The sequence below is a fragment of the Monodelphis domestica genome, chromosome 5, assembly GCF_027887165.1.
Source record: "Monodelphis domestica isolate mMonDom1 chromosome 5, mMonDom1.pri, whole genome shotgun sequence".
Taxonomy (NCBI): domain Eukaryota; kingdom Metazoa; phylum Chordata; class Mammalia; order Didelphimorphia; family Didelphidae; genus Monodelphis; species Monodelphis domestica.
The window spans coordinates 11,214,689-11,234,989 of record NC_077231.1 but is presented as its reverse complement, the minus strand read 5'-3'; positions in this window follow the sequence as shown (position 1 = coordinate 11,234,989).

Below are 20,301 nucleotides of genomic sequence, written 5' to 3'. Positions count from 1 at the left end.
TGTTGACTCAGCAATAACATCTCATTGTTTTAGAACCTGAGCATATGATTTATCTACTCCAGTGCCATGGAGTCACCAAGGGCAGTCCAGTGCTTGCTTACTTGTATTGAGTATCAACAGCTCTTAGTCATTTCTGTTCCATTGAATCTTGTCTAAAGGTCATTCTCCTTTTGCAGAAAAACAGACACAACTATAGATGGTCAGCTCTGCTTTCTCTTTTGTCAGTCATCATTGTACCATTCACACCAAACAAAAGTCCTAGCCTTCTTGGGACCCTCTTTCCCTTCAGATAAAGCTAAAGAAGCCCTTTGTGTTGCCTTTAGCATTCTTTGACAGGTGCAGTTCATTCTAAGACACTGAAACTATGTTTGCAGATCATACCCAGGCTCTTTTGAAAATAAAAGTTGGTTAGTGAGTTCCATATGTACCCATATTAATTTCTTCAGATAAATCCCATTTTCCTCCTGATTGGAACTGCTTCGTTGAATTTTTGAGAATTTTAATCTTGAGCTCTCCTGAGCTGACTTGCTATGAAACACTATTTCATGGGAACATCTTTTCTCTTATCTTTCCGCTGAACCTTTGTAATATCATTTCTCCAAATTTGGGTACATTTCAGGCTATGCCCAGATTTTCTCTCTTCTGTCACAAACTCTAGAATGAAATGGCCTCATTCCCCTAAGGTTTAAATTATTGTCATCCTAGAAACAAATTCCTTTCTGTTAATGAGATTCAGATCTAGAATTAGGAGTCAGGAAACCTGAGTTCAAACCCAGTCTTAGTTACTCCTAGGTGTGTGATCTTGAGTAAATCATTTAGCCCTAGCTTCAATTCCTTGACTATAAAATTAGGGTATTGATTTATCTAAGGGTCAGCATGGCTGGGTAATTCCAGGTCAACATTATGTCCTCTTTGAGAAATCCTAGATATCAAACTCAGTCTCTGATCTGCTTTGGTGACTCTCCCAAGTCCCTTTTTTTCTCTCCCTTCCAGGTCCCCATTTTCTAGCAGAGATTCTCCTGCTAGGAATCCATTTTGATGAAAACATCTATAAGAGCATTTTGTGGTGGCCTTTAAGGATAAGGTCTAGAATCTTGCCAGGGATCAAGTTCTCTGACCTTTAGTGTACTATAAGAATGGGTAATGGAAAACCAACAGGGGCAAGTTACAAAGGAAGAAGAGTTAAATGTGATGGAAGGGTTAGGAAGGACCATGCAGAGAGGATTGTTAAGGGTGATGACCTCGCTTCTTCAACTGAGGCTCCCTTCTACAAAAGCCATGGGAAAATTGAGAAAGTAACTTTCCATACAGAAGGATTCCTATTGGGAACAAGCAGCAATGACCAAATTGGGGCACGATTCTTCTTGCTGGCCTGATAACCAGGATTTATAGAAGTTTTTAAAAGCATCATTTGGATTGAAAGAGCTTTCTAAAGGCAAATTATTGGCTAGCAGCTCCACTCAGCGTGACTGCTAAGCTGTTCTGATTGGCATTGTAAATAAGTGTTTAGTCAATTTGGGCGAGTATGTGTGGCTGATTGATGGGCTGGGAGAGCTTCACAGGGCCATTAGCAACTCTCATGTAAATACATATTTCACTAATTCTGGAAATTCTTATTCAGCATGCCTGTTGAACACCATGATGAATATTAGTTACTAGGCTGGAACTCTGGGAAATGGGATCATGCTGCGCCTGACGTTCCCATCTGGCAGTGGTCTAAAGCCGAACAATGATCCCAAGTTGGGAAACAATTTTTTGTCTTTTTTGTTTTTTAGCCAGGCCAGATAAATCAATAAAAAAGTATTTGTTAACCAATGGGCCTGCAAGATGAGCAGTAGAAAAGGAATCACAGGTTTTTCCAATTTGTAAAATTGGGAGGAACCTAGGATCAAAGATTTAGACCTTAGAGGGCATCTAGTATATCCCTCTCATTTTGCTGTTGAGGAAAATGAGGCCCAGAGAGATTAAGTCATTTATCCAATATTACACAAGGAAGAGATGTCTGAGGTAGGAGTTGAGCACTATTCCTTCAGACTCCGAGTCTTATATGTAAGTAAGTATTCCATGCTGCCTTTCAAGCTTAGAGATCCCTTTAATCTCTTTCTCATTCTATAGAGGGATACTTTCTAGTGAGGATAAAAGAGGTGAAGGGACCAATAGAATCATAATTTTAGAGCTGAAAAAGAAGGTTATTGAGTCCAAAACCCTTGTTGGATGATGAGAAAACTGTCAAAGTCTACAAGTAGTAAGTACCAGGGTTATGATTTTAACTTGACAAGAAATTAATGTGGCATAGTGGAAAGAGTATTGGGTGTTGAGCCACTGAATCCAAGTTCAAATCCCAGCTCTGTTGAGTTTCTGGGTGAGTATACTCATCCCTAGAATGAAGGGGTGGGACTAGGTAATACATAGATCCCTTCTGTCTTGAGATTATAATCCTATGACCAGATTCTTTGGTCATTTGTTCCAAATCCAGTGCTTTTCCTCCCCACTTTATAGTTGAGAGTTTAGGGCTTGAGACCTGGGCATATCACTTATCAGCCTGGTGACTTTGGACAAATCCTAGGAAATGTGATGGGAAGGGTTAGGAACTAGGAAAATCTCAGTTTCTCTTTCTGTAAAATGAAAATAATATTTGTACTCCCCACTTCCAAAGGTTGAAAAAAGGGCTTTGTTGATCTTGTATGGATATAGAAAATATAAATTATTTTTAGGCTATTTTTTGGACCTGTGATTTCACTGAAATGGGTACTTCCTTGATTAATAACATCAATGCCATTTGATTCTGTGTAATTCACATCCTTATTTTTCTGTAACTCCTGCATGGAGGGTCCACCAAACATGTCAGAGGGATTGTCAAGAGCACTATTTATATATAGCACATATGTGCTTCATCTATTGGCAATTATTCTTAGTTGGGCCACACCCTTTCCCTATTATATGTCCTAGATGGTGTCTTTTACTCCCATTTCCTTCATGCAAGGATATATGGATATGGATAATATATTGCAATTTTTTAATATCTTCTCTATATTTCTTTATTGCCCTTTGGGTCACCTGAAAGCAGGATTCTTCTATATCTGTGGCAGTCTATGACTTTTATTTATCCAGTAACACCAGGGAAACATTATTACCAAAAACATTGATTTGTGTAAGCAGGGGAAAACTTGGATTCATTGAAAACATTGTCCAATTTTTCACTTAGAATGCTGCTCATTCTCTTCTTCCTGTTCAATTCTGGGTCTAGCTCCAAAATCTATGTTCTAACTAACTTCATAGGCTGCCTGTTCAGTTGCTTGCAATAATCAGGGTAGGGTACTCTACTCTCCTTGTTTTTTCTTTTGTGGATAGCTAGTCCATTCTCTTTCCAATGACCAAGTAGCTTTGTAGTATTCTAGAACTCCGGGGAATCAATACACTTTCATCTTCCAAAAATGCATTTGGAGGGCCTCACCAGCTACAGGGGAACCCTATTCCATCTGGACTGCATGTAACATATCTTCCATGATTCTGGTGAATGTGGAGAATATCTCCCTACTTTATATCTCACTTGATGTTAATAATTAGTGGATTGTTAGAAAAAGTTATCTCAAATATTACATGAGTTGTTACTATTGCTACAATGATGATGATGATGCCTTGTTATGCACTGTACTAATTATTAAGGGAGTGGATGGCAGGAGGACACCAAGAATTAGAATACAAGATCCTTGGCTGCAAGAAGCATGAGATCTGGCTGAATTAATGAGTCATACATATTAGATCACAGAGACCCCCATAGTTATGGCAGTTAGATATCCTGGTACATGGACAGAATCTGACATCAAGGTGTCAGTAGAGGACCACAGAAAGTTGGAAAAAAGACCCATTTCCAGAAAGGGGATTCGTAGAAAGATTCCAGTTTCCTGGAAGATTTGAGTGCCTGAGGTCAGTGCTTTCCCCAAAAAACAAGAAACCAGGTAGGGAATCAAACAATCTTTTAAAACCTTAGAGTTTAAGAGGACTCCTATGGTATTGAGTTCAAATTTTATCTGGAGTATTAGTCTTTTCTTTTTCTCTGTAGACATCCAGTTTTAGAACAAATGTTCTAGTATCAGATGACTCACTATCTCATGAGACATGAGTTGGGTCATGTGGCTTTTGCCCAAGCTCTCCTGTGACTTGAAGAGTTCTGAAACTTTGGCTTTGTAGCCAGTAACTTGAAAAACTCAATCAATAATTGCTTAAACAGCTTCTTGATGCTTTTGATTGGCTCAGCCCTGAAATCCGAGATAAGACAATCTCAGAGTTTGGAGCTAACCACAGACCTTTATCACAGTCAAGGAGGTGGGACAATTGATCAATAGAGTGGGGAGAAAGCAGCTGTTGCCAATAGCCTGAGGAGGTCATCAGCTTCTCTCAATTCAGTTGTTCACTTCCTTTCAATTCAAACATACATCAAACAACTCCCTGTTCTGTGTTAGTCACACTGGTGGCACAGTGAGAGAAACCAAAGAGCTTCTGCCTACAAGGACTTTGCATTATTTGGGGGTTTACAACTGTGAGGGACTAAATTCTGGGGGAGTAGGAGTTTGAACAAAAACCAGTACACAGTTTATTAAATGCAAAACACTTATTTTATTATTAGAAAATTTGGATAGGAAATAGGGAGGAAAGTGAAAATAATTTACTAATAGTTTATATCTCTACCCAAGATCCCAATCTTAACTAAAATTTTCTAAAAAAAAAAACCCTAAATCCATCTGCCTCAGAGGGCAGTATCTTCTGTTAGGGTGAAGCCCTCACCTACTCTCCTACTCTTTCTATCTAATAATATAATCACTATCTATCTACCTATCTATCCAAGTTCATGATCAATAAGGCTGATAAGGCCTTAAATTCCATTTCTCTGTCTCCAACTAGGGGGATCAAGTCACATACTACTCTCCCCAGGAGACCCAGAGACAAAAACCCCTTCCAACAGTCTGCAATTTACCAAATCACACTCAGCCACACCCTTCTAACTGTCACCAACTGTCAACCTGCACAGAAGAGGGTCTTCTACTGAAAAAACTTATTACTCATAAATATAAAAAGTAGAAATTAATAAAAACTATCCTATCAATGACATGTAAAACCCAGGGAAATGCTCATTTGCTATGGGATGGGGGAAAAGGGGGAAAGAACATGAATCATGTAACCATGATTCTAAATTAATTAGATAAAATTTTTCAATAAAAAATAAAAAGTATCTTAACACAATATGTACACAAGTAAGGAAATACAAGCTAATTTGAAGATAGCAAAGAGAAGTGGCGTTGCCTTCAAGAAGAAAAGTCTTTCTCCCTTTCCCCTGGACTCTGTGTAGACAATGTGGGAAGGCAAAATTAACCCTGGCTACTGAGTCAGTGTTTCTAAACTTGGCCTCATACTGTAGAGCTGATGATGCTGATTGGAAGGACAGTCAGGCAGCCCAAGAGCCAGGACAAAGCACAGCGGATCTGGGGAGATCAAGTTCCCCAAATGGCTTTCTTTGGAGATTTGTATCCACATTCCCTTCCACTGTTTGGGTCTATGAAGTGTATCTCATTCAATAGACTATTCTGTTTCATTTATTTTAAAAATGTAAGTTTAAATGAATTTTTATTTATTTCTAGATTTAAATTTACTTATTTATTTATCTTAAAATACCTAGGTAACTCCTTTCTCCCTTCCTCCTCTCCCCCCAGTAAAGAAGGCATCATTTGGCAAAAAGATGTCTATAAAAAACTCTGGCTTGCTTATTTATATTCATCAGTTCTTTCTCTGGAGGTGGTCTGAGATTTTAGAGATCCTAAGTTACAGAAACCCAAGAGCTGGGCAAGAATGCCTGTGTGTCACAGGGGCAACAAGGAGGTCCAATATGACCATGTCAATAGGAAGGAGCTTGTAGGGGGGAGATCAGGAGACTTGGGTCCATATACTGATTCTGTCATCCAGTAACTGTAATATTAGGTTAACTAATTTGCCTTTCTGGATTTTGATTTTCTAATCTGTTAAATGGGAACTTTATTTTGAATGATTGATAAAGTCTCTTGGATCTCTTTGGAAAGGATCCCCTATTCTCCAGAGCTTTCCTATGTGAAGGGTCACAAGAACCCTTAAAGTCAGAGATCCTGGGAACTTGATACCAGCTTTGTCAAAATTAAAAAAAATCTTTCTAAAAAATAAAAAAAAGCCAAAAGTCAGGGATTACTAGGCTCAGAATGAAGGAAAAAGCAAGAGGTCTTTTTCAAAAGGAATTTTCAATCAGGGTTGAGTAAATTCATAGGAACCAGCTGGTACCAGTTGGATGCTTAGGTGCACATAGAAACATGCAGTTCCAGTGATTAAGGGAGAAAAAAAATGAGTCATGCCCTGAGGCAGCCCAGTGAAGTAGAAAGAATGAAGGAGACTGTGTTTAGTAATCAGTGAAGTGCTCTACAGATGGGAGCTAATATTATTTTGGTGATGTGTCCTTTACAGAACATGTCAACAAACTTAGCAGGACTTCTCCCTTCTTATTTCAGCAGAAAAAGGTGGGAAGTGAGGAATTTTATGATTGTACCCCCCATTCCCAATAAACATTCGAATGGAAAGCTCTGACCTTTAAAGAGTTAGGCCACTGGTCTGATAGAGACAAAGGGAGGCCATGGCATAAGGTGTTTTCCTCTAGCACTCTCAATATACCTCCCTATGGGACTTAGGAGAAAGAATGCTATCCACATCCAGAGAAAGAACTGTGGGAGCAGAAACTCAGAAGAAAACCAACTGCTTGATCACATGGGTTGATGGAGATATGATTGGGGATGTAGACTAAATGATCACCCTAGTGCAAATATCAATAATATGGAAATAGGTAACAAAGCATGTAAAACTCAGTGGAATTGTGTGTTGTATGTAGGAGGGGGAGGAGGAGAGGGAAAGAACATGAATCATATAACCATGAAAAATTTTCTTAATCAATAAAAATTAAAAAAATACATCTCCCTATCTTCAGAGGAATTCTTGAGCTTCTACAAGGTCCATCACCATGGCCCCTGCTCAAAGTCCATTGAGCATTCCAGAGCTTTTTCCACCCTTAAGCTAGGCTTTGACACCACTGAGGCTCAGCCATCTTGATTCCTGGAGCCCCTGCTCTGCATCCACTCAGCTTCCTTTCTTGAAGCTTTGGACTCCCCCGCCCCCCCAATGGCTCTCTCAATCTCCATGAGACACATTTTAGTGATATTTTAGTATAGCAAATTACAGGTTCAGTGTTCTTGGACTATCTGGAATGCTATCACATGGAAGACAGATTAGGAATATTTTCCTTGGCTTCAGAGGTCCAAACTAGGAAACATTGGTTGATGTTATAGAGAGGTAGATTTTGACTTCACATAAGGAGACATTTCCTAACAATTGGAACAGTCTCAAAGTGGAATGGACTGCCTGGGGAAGGGGCTAGTAATGGACCTCCACTAGCAATAATTAGGTGCTGTCCCTGGGTAAATTTAATTGAACAGGGTAGGAAATAGGCATCTGAAGTCTGACCACTCTTATGTGTGGCTTAAGTAGCTCATGGAAGTTGAGAAGGTAGAGATTAAACTATAGGAGAAAACTATGAGTCAGGTACTGAACTATTTGGTATGGGGTAGAGAAATTGATTTGAAGGCCAACAGATGATAGGAACAAGGAACTATACAGAGCGGAGGGAAATTTTTTTTTGAGGTTGCAACTGCTTTATTTTTTAAAAAATTTAATTTTATTGATTAATTAAGAAATTTCCATGGTTACATGATTCATGTTCTTTCCCTCCCTTCCTCCTACCCCCTCCCATAGCCAACACACAATTAGAGTGGAGGGAATTTGAAGGAAAAGAGGTGGTGGTTACCAGAAGGTAATAGGAGAACCTGAAAGTGGTAGTAGAGAGCAAGGGTTATGCCCTTTCCTGTTCCTGGTGCTGAAAGTACATGAAGGTATGTGGTTATAATTTTTTTCTAATTTAATAAAAAAGTTTCTTGGTAGTTTTGTTAAAATTGAAATTATGGATAGGTATGGCACTGAATAAATAAATTAATTTGGGTAGGAGTATCATTTTTATTATGTTAGCTCATCTTACCCATGAGCAATTAATTTTTTCCAATTATTTAGATCTAGTTTTAATTGTGTGGAAAGTGGTTTGTAGTTGTGTTCATGTAATTCCTCTGTTTGTCTTGGAAAATAGATTCCTAAGTATTTTATGTTGTCTAGGGTGATTTTAAATGGAATTTCTCTTTCTAACTCTTGCTGCTGAGATGTGTTAGAGATATATAGAAATGCTGATGACTTATGTGGGTTTATTTTGTATCCTGCAACTTTGCTAACTTTGTTGATTATTTCTACTAGCTTTTTAGTTGATTCTCTAGGATTCTTTAAGTAGAACATCATATCATCTGCAAAGAGTGATAGTTTAGTCTCTTCTTCATGAAGGTATGTGGGAAAGGAGAAGCCAATCCTTGTAGAAGGTGACAAGAGATGGGATGGGTTTAGAAGAAAAAGTTCAGTGATCTTTAGAAGATGTTCATTGATTATAGGTGAACTTGAGAAGGAGGAAGGAATGGAGTAATTCAGTCAGAAAGGTTGTTCTCCAGGGTCCTGATTAAAATTTGAAGGATTCTTGTGTGCTTCTTCCACCATTACACTTGCCTCTTCCTGCTCCTTGTTTGTCAAAATTTCTTGTGTTACTCTTGGTCAAAAGACATCAAAAGCTCATTGAGGGCAGGCACTTTGTCTTTTTTTCCCTTTATCAAGGCACTCTGGGCCCAGTTCAGCAAAGGAGCTTTAGAACAACTATGAATTAGCTTCTCTGTGCTTCTAAGAACTTACACCTCAGGATTGTTTAAGGGTTCACAGTTTACAAGGCACCTTCACAAACAATACTCATTTACTTCTCACAACAGCTAACAGTTAAGGTAGAAAATAAAGATGTCAGAAATAAAGAATCAAAAGCAAAAGAGGTGGAAAGAGCTATAAAGGCACCTAGACCAGATTCTACACAATACAAGGATCCCTTTTATATAGCATCCCTCACAAGGATAGCCACCAGTCTCTTCTTGATTATGTCCAATGTTGGGAAACTTTCATTCCTCATCCTGTGGGCTGCCTTCCTCCCTACTTTCCTAGGCATCTAATTCCATTTTTGTATAGTTCTGTTTATTAAAAAGTTGTCTTTTTTGTTAAGCCCAAATCTGTCTTCCTATAATTGCCACCACTGTTCCTTGCCCTGGTCTTGGGGGCCAAGCAGAAGAAGGCTAATTCCTCCTCCATATAGTAGTCCTTCAAATACTTGGACAATTATCATGCTTCCTTCCAACCCAAGTTTTCTTTTCTCAACTAAATATGTCCAATTCTTTTACCTGAATGGCTCTAACTTTGTACATTTGAAGTTCTATATTCTATGCCCTCCCCCCACTCCAGCTCTGACATTTTATGCGCTGTGTCTCAGGTTCCACTCTGATACTCCATTTTCTATCATCTAATTATAATTTTAGATGAATAGTTGCTTCCATGTCAGGAAGTTACTCTGAAATGAGATGAGGGAGGGCAGCTGAGAGTTGGGGAGAAGAGTGGGACACTGAGGAACAAAGGGGCTGCTCTGCTGGGGAGGATATACAAATACTTTAGCAGTGCTGTTGCTGCTAATTAGAGATGATTGGTATTTCACAGGAAGTCCCCGGCAGGAAAATGCAGATCAGTAGAAGGCCTGGAGGGACACAATTTTTAGCAAACAACTGATTTCAGACAAGATTCTCTCCTGACACAGAATTTCTCTGTTTCACCTGGGGCCAGGAGCAAAGATACTTTTACCATGTGACCTTTGGCAGGATACCCCCCTTTCTGGGCCCCCATTCTTTCTTTTTACAATGAGGGAGGGCCTCACGTGTGATGATTTCTCAGATTTGAATTTCTATTTTCTAAGGGCTCTTTAATTTCTGGCATTCCCTATTCTAAGCCCCTCTGAGCTCTGGCATCTTATCACTTTATGAACACATTGGAACAGGACAAAAAAATGGATGTGCAATAGGATAGTATAATTAATGTTCAGCCAGATGTGGTCCCTGGCTGGTACCTTGAGTCCGATTCACCAGGTAATTGTGCCCTTCCAATGTCCTTGGGTGTCCTCCTGCCCTTTCTCTCTCCCCAACAGACCCTTCCTCTACCAGGAGCCATCACAACCTCAGACTAGTCCCATCTACCCTCTCCCAAGGACACTGGCTTTTAAGCTAGGGGGTTTTAGCCAAATAGAGGAAATCTCTGGTCCTTAAGAGGCCAGACATCCTTCACTTGCTCATTGGTGAGGATCAGGACCTGAAAAAGATCAGAGCACACCCCTTAAGGGGACATATATCATCTATATATGAGGAAAACCGAGTCACCTGATAAGGTATCCAAGGTAGAATGGGACAGAGGTAGAGATGAGGGTAAAGAGCCTGAAATCAGGAAAACTTGAATCCAGCTGCTAGAGCCAGACCCCCTCACTAGTCATTCCCCTTCCTCTTTTGTAAAATGAGGAACTTGGATTGATTTCCTTTTAGTTCTCTCCCAACTCTAGGACTCTCAAGACATCAAAATTCTCATGTATAGCTTGAAGTCAAAAAGCTCCCTTTAAGTTGGGGGCATCCAGGCAGACTTCCTGGAGGAGGTAGCACACACTACCTCTGTACTGTGGAAGTGGATAAATATTTATATAGGCACGATAAGGTAGGTGTGACTTTGAATCACTCTGTTGCCAGTCTCCAGACTCCTTATCAAGAGTTTTTGGCACCATTGGCTCTCAGTAGTCCTGAGAGAAATCCTTTTTGTCTGGAAGAGAGAACTAGAAATGTGAAGGGTCTGCTGGGGTCCATAGCCCAGGGAGACTTGGTAATCAGTCTAGAAGCAGCTCCTGGATAATGAGGATGGGCTCAGGGAGGTGTTACAAACTCTCCAAAATCCTCACTTAGGAATGATGTTGAAACTTCAATGAATCTGACCTGTCTAGGTGGAGGGGGCTGGGAGGTGGCAGCAGCCAGCCTGGATGGGGGAGGCAAAAAGGTCAGCTTCCTGTATCACCCCTTCATTTTTCAGAGCAGGAAATGAGTTGCTTCAGATCACACAGAATACTGATTCCCAAGTCTAATGATTTCTCCACCATAAAATATGGCCTCAGTTGATTGGAAAATAGCATCATGGGGATCACTTCCAGCTCTAACCTGAGATGCTTGATGAATGGACACACTGGAGACATCATGAAAAAGCTGTCTACACCTGTTACTTCCCTTTTACCATTCCCTCCCCAAATCTTAGCCAATTGTCCTGTGTAAAGGCACGTGATAAGTACGTGTAGCATCATCGCTCTGGGGCCACTCTCCTCTCTCAGATCTCTAAAAACCGTAGTTCTCCTCCCTAGATCCTGGTTTACCTCTATGATGCTTCTGCTGCCTTTGACTTCGGCTAACTGCTCCTACCAGACGGACACTGGCTTTCTCATGATACAGATGTTATTTGAAAATACATAATTCTCTCTTGGATAATCATCGAAATTCTTCCCAACAAAGAACACTGTGCTTTGAGGATCACTAGCTGAGGGCTTGCCTAGCAAGCTAAAGAGAGATTTCAAGCTGTGCTGGTGGAAAGAACTCCCCCACCTGAAGGTCTCCCAAGCTGATGAAAACTCAGCTCCCTGGCCTATTTGCATGCTCATACATTTACGACATGGCTCATTAAGTCATCCTATAAGAAAGGAGCTCGATGCTGTCTGTGGTCCAGTGTATGGCCACAAGAGGAGCTCCAGGGAGTGGCGCCACTATGTAAAAGGAAAGTGCATCAGGCAGGGTGAAGTGCTGACAAGAGAGTTGGATTTAGGCTTCCCATCCTGCCTCTTGTGGTCCAGTTTTTTGCTGTATTGCCTTTGGGGAGTCTCTGAATCTTGTTTTCTGTGTCTGTCAAATAGTTTTGGTGTAGAATTTTTTCTAAGCACAGGTAAGGAAATGATAAGCAAAATATCCAATATCCAAGCCATAAAGAAAGGGGTTTATTATGGGAAGTCCAATCCCACCACAAAGCTGGACCCCTGGGCATGACCCCGAGCACTGGGAGAGACCTTCCTTTATACCCCAAAGTACAAAAATACCAGTACAAACATAGTACAAAATAGTCATTTTTCCTGATGGGTGGGATGCGAGCCCACTGACTCAAAATGAAAAGACAAAAAGAAAAGAGATTACAAAGAAGCAAGCCTATTTCATTTCTCCTCCGGAAGAGGGCAAACACAAAGGAGAAGCAACTCAGTTGAGAGGCACCTGCTGAACTTGAAGCAGGTGTTTAAGTATAGTTTCAAGGGTGTGTGTGGGGGTTCTCTTTGTGCAGTGGAGGGGCTCCCAATCTAACAACCACTCCTGCCCTCCTCCTAGTGTGTGATCCTCCTCCTAAACCCAGTCCCCACTCTCTTACGTCCTCATGGACATCTGGTTCTGTTGCAGAGCAGACAGCCAGTGTGGCAGGGTAGGAGGGGGAGAAATAAGGATTGTACCCATTCTGTTAGGGACTTTCTGCCCTGTTCTAGCTAGCATGTGTCCCCTTCACTGGGGGGGGGGGGCATCAAACTTCATGAAGGCAGAAGAGAAGCTGATTAGAGACAGCATTTACCTCCTGGAGAAAGATAAACCAGATCTCCAAAAAAGTTGTGGTAAGGGAGACGAGCAACTGTTTTCTGGTCTCTCTGAATGGCTGACTTGATCTTGTCCCAAATTAAGTCCCTAGTTAAGTGTTTTCCTCCTGATGACTTCAGATGGGATTGAACTCTGCTCCAAATATTTGCATTTCTTTCTTTCTCTCTCTCTCTCTCTCTCTCTCTCTCTCTCTCTCTCTCTCTCTCTCTCTCTCTCTCTCTTCTCTGTCTCTTTCCCTTTCTTTCTTCCTCTTTCTTTTCTCTCTCTCTTCTCCTTTTCTCTCTTCTCTCTCTTTCCCTCTTTCTTTCTCCCACTCTCTCTTCTCCCTCCCTCTCTCTTCTCCTTTCTTCTCTCTCTCTTTCTGTCTCTCTCTGTCTCTCTCCCTCTCTCTTCTCCTTTTCTCTCTTCTCCCTCCCTCCCTTTCTCTTCTTTTCTCTCTTCTCTCTCTCTTTTTTCCCCTCTCTCTCCCCCCATCTGTCTCTCCATATATGTAGATATTTATTTCTATATGTATAAGCTATCTCCCTTACTGGGATGCTATTGCAGGGAGAGAACGTTTCTTTTTTCTTCCTAGAATGCCAAATATCTAGCATAGTGCCTGGCTTGTGGTAGATGCTTAATAAAGATGTGTTGATTGACTAAGTGATGACATTATTATTAACTAATATTTATATAGTGCTTACTATATGCCAGGCACTGTGCTAAAGCACTCTGCAATTATTATTTCATTAATGTCATAATAGGGAGAAAGTTCACAGATTGACAGCCAGCCTTGGATAAGACTTTGAAGAGAATTGTCTCCATTCAGCAAGATTAGGTGGCATCCCTCTGTTGGCATGTACTCTCCAAGAGACAGAAGAAATGCAATACAAAAAGACTTAGTCATTGGGCCTAGGTTTGAATCCCAAGTCTGCCCTTGACTGTGACCTGGGAGAAGTCACTTCCTCTTTCTCAATTTTCTTCTGTGAAATCAACAGTTTAGATGAGATGATCTCTAAGGCTTATGTGGGCCACTGAGTGATTAGTGGATAGAGCACCCAGCATGTAGTCAGGAAGACCCAAGTTCCTGAGTTCAAATCTGCCCTCAGACACTTAGCTGTGTGATCCAGGACAACTCAGTTTCCTCATCTGTAAAATGACCTAGAGAAGGGAATGACAAACCTCTTTAGGATCTTTTGCCAAGAAAACCCCAAATGGGGTCATGAAGAGTCGGACATAACTGAAATAACAACAAGGCTTATTCTAGTACTAAATCTCTGTTCCTCAGTTTCTTTTTGTAAATCAGATCATAATCCCTTCCTTTCCTGCCCCCTGGGGGTGTTATTGAAATAAGGAACTGGGGAGATGATGGATATAAAATAATACTTAAATATCAGCTGCTACCACCACCATCACCACCACACCATTATTTCACCAGAGGTAACTAACTTAAAAAAAACCCCAGAATTGATAAAAGTATCAGTTCCAAGGCAGAAGAGCAGTAAAGGCCAAGAAAGTGTCTGAGGCCAGATTTGATTCTGAGAACTCTTGTCTACAGAGTTGGTGCTGTATCCATGAAGCCACCTAGCTGCCCCCCCCCATCCTTTTAAATGTACCTGTTGTTGTTGCAAATGAAGGGGAAAATGATGAACACGTCCACTGGATTCTTTAAGACAAAGGGGAATACGTTTCTGAGCACTGCTGAGCTTTGAAAAAGATTCATTTTAATCAGAAAAAAACGCATAAGGCCTCTTGGATGTGCATTAGGAAGGCTGAGGCACGCAGGATGTGGTGGGAAGATTAGCACCCAGTTGTGAAGGACCTCATGGGACAGGCAGAAGAGTTGGATTTGTGACTTCTTTGATTCTGTCTATGTCTGAATGTGTATCTGTGGGTGAGTCACTCATCCTCTCTGTTCTGTGGTTTTTCCAATCCATAGGAATGAATTTCTGGCCTCCTCTTGTTCTGACTTTCTCATAGCAGGGACGTGAGGACAAAGAAACCCTAACTGAGCTTTCTTGGGAAAGATGAACCCTTCTTTCTTCAATACAGACTTATCTTAGTTCTCAGAAAGGCATCCAGTGTTGGGTAAAGGAGCAGGAAATGGGAAAACATCTGCCTAAAAAAGCCAGAGACAAATTCAATATTTGAGACTCCAGGCTGCTCAGACAGTTCAATGGGGACCCTGAGAAGCATGAGGGGGCTTAGAGGGAATCATTTGATCTTACCCACACCTGAGAAGGGGAAGGATCCCACCAAAGAATCCCTGAGGACTCCATACCTCAAGGACCTCAAACTCCATCTGTGTTGGAAAATATTCCAATGAGCAGCTCACTATCAACTTTAGAATTGGCCTGGTGCTATGAGAGGTGAAAGGACTTCTACATGATCTCATGGCTAGAAAGTACCTGAAGGAGATTTGAACTCAAACCTCCCTGACTCCAAGGCAAGTACCCTATCAGTCATGTTCTATTGCCTTTCCTCCTGGGCAAGGAATGAAAATGTTATTTTAGTTACTAAAAATGTCTTATTATCAACCACAGAGCCTAGCTGCTGTCATTGTCTCCTTAGAGCGCTCTTGGGAGGGCCAGGACAATCCCTGTGCCTAGAGTGTGGGGTTCAGAGTCAGAAGAGATGAGTTTGAAGCTCAGTTTGGCCATTGACCACCTGGATGATTTGGGACAAGATGCCTCCACTCTGGGGGGGGGGGGGCTTGGTTTCATCTATAAACTGCGGGAGTTGGGCAAGTTTCCCCTTTTGCATGTCCTCCCATTCCTCTACCATCCCCTGAATAACTCTAAATCTAGGATCCAAGAACCACGAGACACTGCTCATGGCCCTGTTGGGGGCTATGTTCTTTCATCCATCCATTCAGCACATTAAACATCTATTGGTGTGCCATGTTTTCTGCTCTGGCCAGCTGCTACAAAGAAACTGGATAAGACAATGATCATCTGCTCTTGGGCTGGAAGGACTCAGAGGTCATTTGAACAGGGAGCAATGAATGCAGCTCTACCTCCGGGATTAGAGGAAATGGGTTTATGTGCTTGCCTGGCTTCCTTTCTTGTTGGATCTGGAACACCTCAATTCATCCCAAACTGTCAAAGGAGAGGATTGGAGTAGGTGACCTCCCTGCTCCCTTGCAGCTTTAAATCAATGAGGATCCCATGCCAGTGATTATCCAGCTTTTGCTTCAAGATCCCTTTAGTCCAAAGCCTCTGGAGGAAGCTCATTCCACATCCCTCCCCTCAGGGAGCTTAGACTTTATTTTGAAGGTGATGGGGAACTACAGCAGGCTTTGGAGCAGGGAGATGACAAAAATGACTCTTGTAAGTGCAAAATAAAATGCGTTGCCTCCAGGCCTAGGGAGTCCCATATCACTGTTTGCCACCTGGAGACTGACCATTTGTTGGTAATGGCAAAGAGAGGACTCCTGCTTAAACACAGGGGAACCAGATGATTTCTGAGGTCCTTTCCACAACTGAAATTTAAGAGGTGAATGAAAGAAAGATTACCCATTAAAGCCTGTGTTCCTAAGACTGTGTTAGATGCTATGGATACAAATAGAAAAGCCCTGCTCTCAAGGAGCTCACATTCTAATAGGAGATAATACATATAGATTTGTAAGATTAAAAATTAATATCCAATTACATCAAGTATTATATTTAATAAGATTTATTAATAATAATAACTTGAAGAAAAGGAAAATAAAAGCTAGAACAAAGAGGGAGCTAACACAGCCATGGTCACAGGAAAACATCCAACTATATACAAAATATCAGCATGCCACGTGGTGGAGAGAGGAAAGGAATTCGGGGGAACGTAGTCCTGGGGTACAACATTCTAACTACACAGATTTCAGGGCTAAAGTCTTGTGGATGGGTCCCATAGACCATAGGGAGCAGCAGTAAAGGGAAGGACAAGGGAAGCAACACTGATAAACTGCCCACTATGTGCCAGAACCCTTGCTGAGTATTTTACAAATATATCTCATTGGATCCTCATAGTATTTGTATGAGGCATATGTTCTTGTTGTTCCCATTTTACAGTTGAGGAAACTGAGGAAAACAGAGGTCAAGTGAATTCATATGGTCACAGAACTACATAGTGTGATGCCTTAGGGGGGTGAGAAGTCAGCTCTTGGGGGAGAGGGAGGTGGCTGAGGCCTAAAAGCATTGAGAGACCCCTTTGGGAAGTAGAACTGGTGGCTCAGGCTAATTCTTTGGTTCCTAGGAGCCACGAGGAAGAATTTTGTCCAAGGTAAACATCTTTTCAGGAGCTGTCTATAAGACATACTTAAATAAAACAAATATTTTCACTGTAAGTAAAACCTCTAACACGTTGCTTAATAAATAGGCATTTAAGTCTCTAATGGTAACAGAAAATGTGACTCTCTTAGTCAAGTCTCAGCCATAATTCAGGCCCATCTCTGAACCTTGCATGCTGACAATTCTCCATGGATTCTGCTGGCATAATCTGTTCGCTCTACTTGTTAGGAGGGGTCTTTAAACCTGAGTTATTCCTGGAGAACTTGGGAAATGGGAGCTCTTCGTCTCGCCAATTATGAAATACTGTAGACACCGGGGCTCTTGGAGAGGGAGATTTATCACCCGAGATAACGGTGGGATGCCTCCTCCTCTCTCTCCCTACGATCCATCTTACAAGTTTTTCATCACTTTGCAAGTAACATTTGAGGAGGATTTAACTATCGAGTGTTGTAGGAAATGATGCTGATTGGGCTGGAGGTGTCCCTGAGGTGGCATTTCTCACCCTTAACTCAATGGAGAGGGTAGTCTTTATGTCGAGGATAGGGCACTGGGGTTGACCTTGAGGACTGCTTATATTTTAAATATTTTGCTTTTTTATTATAAATCTAATTGTTGACAAATGCATTTCAAAATACAAAGAATAAAAAAGCATTTTATTACATATGGTTTTAAAAATACATACTAAATTAAACAAAGTCGTAATAACATTGCCTTGTTTATGTTGTCTTCTAAACTTTTCATATTCTTCTGCATTTTTAACATGTTTGATTCTCCAGGTCTTTTCATTTGGGAAGAGAGGCCTTTTTATTTCAGTGGGATAGGAGAGATGGCTTGGATTCGGAGGACTGGCCTCCATGACTCTGAGCACCATGACTCTGAGCTGTGGTGCTAAGTTGTCCTACTTAAATACTCTATCTCTGAGCCTTCATTGGTCTATTATGTTATATATACCCCACCTCATCCCAGAGGTTATTCCCCCAATTTCCAATCCCACTGGCAGATTGGACCCCAGAAAATGGCTGGTTATTACTAGCACTATGTGTTCTAGGGGTTACTCTGAGGGGTTTGGTTTCTAGTATTGTCACTCACAAGTTTCTGCCCGTGTTTCCCATTAATTATCCACAAATCACCTCAACTAGTTTTTAAGAAAGGTATTTAATAAAAAGATAAAATGAGAACACTAGAAATTCTACTGGGTTCCTATGACATGGCCATATGTCTTGGTATATGATTTGATCTCAACCAATTACAAGATTTATCCTGGGTGGCATCTGCTTTTGATCCTTTGGTCCAAAGTACCAAGATCCTGTTATTAATTTCTCCCTTTTTTCCATATAGGAGGAAGAGGAACAATGAAATTTTTGAGTAAGAGACCCTCTGCTGTGTTGCTTGTTAGTGACATTTTGAAGGATGTGACCCAGGGGAGTTAGTCAGTTGGAGAGAGTTGCAAAGGGCGTTTTGTCTCTGGGTCTCCTGGGGAGAGGGTGTGCTGCTAACACTCTCTGGTTGGAGACAGAGAAACAAAATTTAGTTCTTAATAGCCTTATTGATTATTAATAACTTGAGTAGATAGGTAGATAGATAGATTATTAGATTAGATTAGATTAGTAGGAGAATAAGCTAGGATTTTGACCTAACAGAAGATATCTGAGGCAGATAGATTTAGGGCTTTTTAGAGAAATTTTAGTTAGGATTGGGGTTTTAGGTATAGTTATAAGCTATTATAAGATTACACTTTCCTCCTTCCTATTTCCTGTCCATATTTCCTAATAATAAACTAAGTGTTTTGCATTTAATAAACTATACACTGGCTTTTGTTCAAACTCCTACCTCCCAAATTTAACCCTTCACAATCCTTTCAGATTTGTTAAAGGCTTGTCCAAACATGGAGATAAGATTATGGCTAACTTACTTTTATCAAGATTGATTCAACTAAGGTGATTAGGCCTTTTTGATGACATGAATTAGGGTGTGGAGTGGGCAGAAGACCTCTATTTACATTGGGATTCATTGGATATTCTTAGATGTATTAGCATTTCCTAAATGAGACAGTTTTTAGAATGATTATGCGATTTCTTTAGAGTGGAAATACCCACTGACTAATATTCTCTTTCTTTTCAATACCCTCCCTTCTTCAAGATATGATATCCAGAACCGCATATAATATTTCAGATAGGATTAGACTAGGTTGAGGGTCAGGATGACCACCTCTCTGATCATAGTCATTCTTTCCTAATCTAGCCTAAGATCTTGCCACACTGTTGACTATTATTGAGAGTTCAGGTTTCTAAAACTTCCAAACTTTTTCACATGAATTGCTTAGGCAGTCGTGCTTCCCCTAATTTATAAAGGTGAAGCTGATTATTTGAGTCTTATTATATGTAGAGTTGGCATTTGTCTATTTTAAGGAGGCATACATTATATTGAATTACAGTGAATTTTGAATGAAAACTAGAAGAATCTAAACCTGATGATTAAAAGGTGCTGATCTTTGCCCTTATCTAAAGCTCCTGTGTTGACTGAAAGTCCATTCAGCTCAAGACTCCTTGAAAAAGCAACAGAATTCATATTTTAAAGTTGCTTGAACTTTAAAGTCCCATTTAGGAATTAATTGACTTTGTTCAACAGATTTTTATTTTTCTCCTCAGTGAGATCAAATGAGACATGTATAAAAACTTGTCAGTGTTACAGAGTGAACTTCCACAGGCTGGTGGGCTGGTGTGAAATTAATAGAAACCATTTGGTTTTGTGGGGAATAAAGCATCCATCTTCCAAGCATTTCCAAAGAATTAACAGAAGGAGCCAGATGATTTTTCTGGCTTAATGGGAAAGTCATGAATTAGAGGAAGAGAGGCCAAAAACACACTGTGAGAGGCAATTGGGTATAATAGGGAGAACAGTAGAGTCAGGAGATGTGGATTTGATTCCCTAAACCAGGATGACTTGGGCAAGTATTTCTACCTTCTTTAAGCCTCAGTTTTTTTCTCTGTAAATCAGAGATTCAATTCAATAAACCTTTATTAACGGCATGCTATATGCTAGGCACTGTGCTAAGCATCAGAGAAACCAAGTTAAAAAGCACTAATCCCTGTTCTCACAGAGTTCACAGTTTACTAGTTTACCTGATATTCATAAGAATTTTTGTTGTTCAGACATTTTAGTCATGGCTGACTCTTCATGATGCCATTTGGGACTTTCTTGGCAAAGATATGGGAGTAGTTTGCCATTTCCTTCTCAACCTCATTTTACAGATGAAGAAATGAAGGCAAATAGGGTTAAATAACTTGCCCAGGGTCACACAGCTAGTAAATGTTTGAGTCCAGATTTGAAATCAAGAAGATGAGCCTTCCTAATGCCAAGCCCAGTGTTCTATCCACTGTGTCACC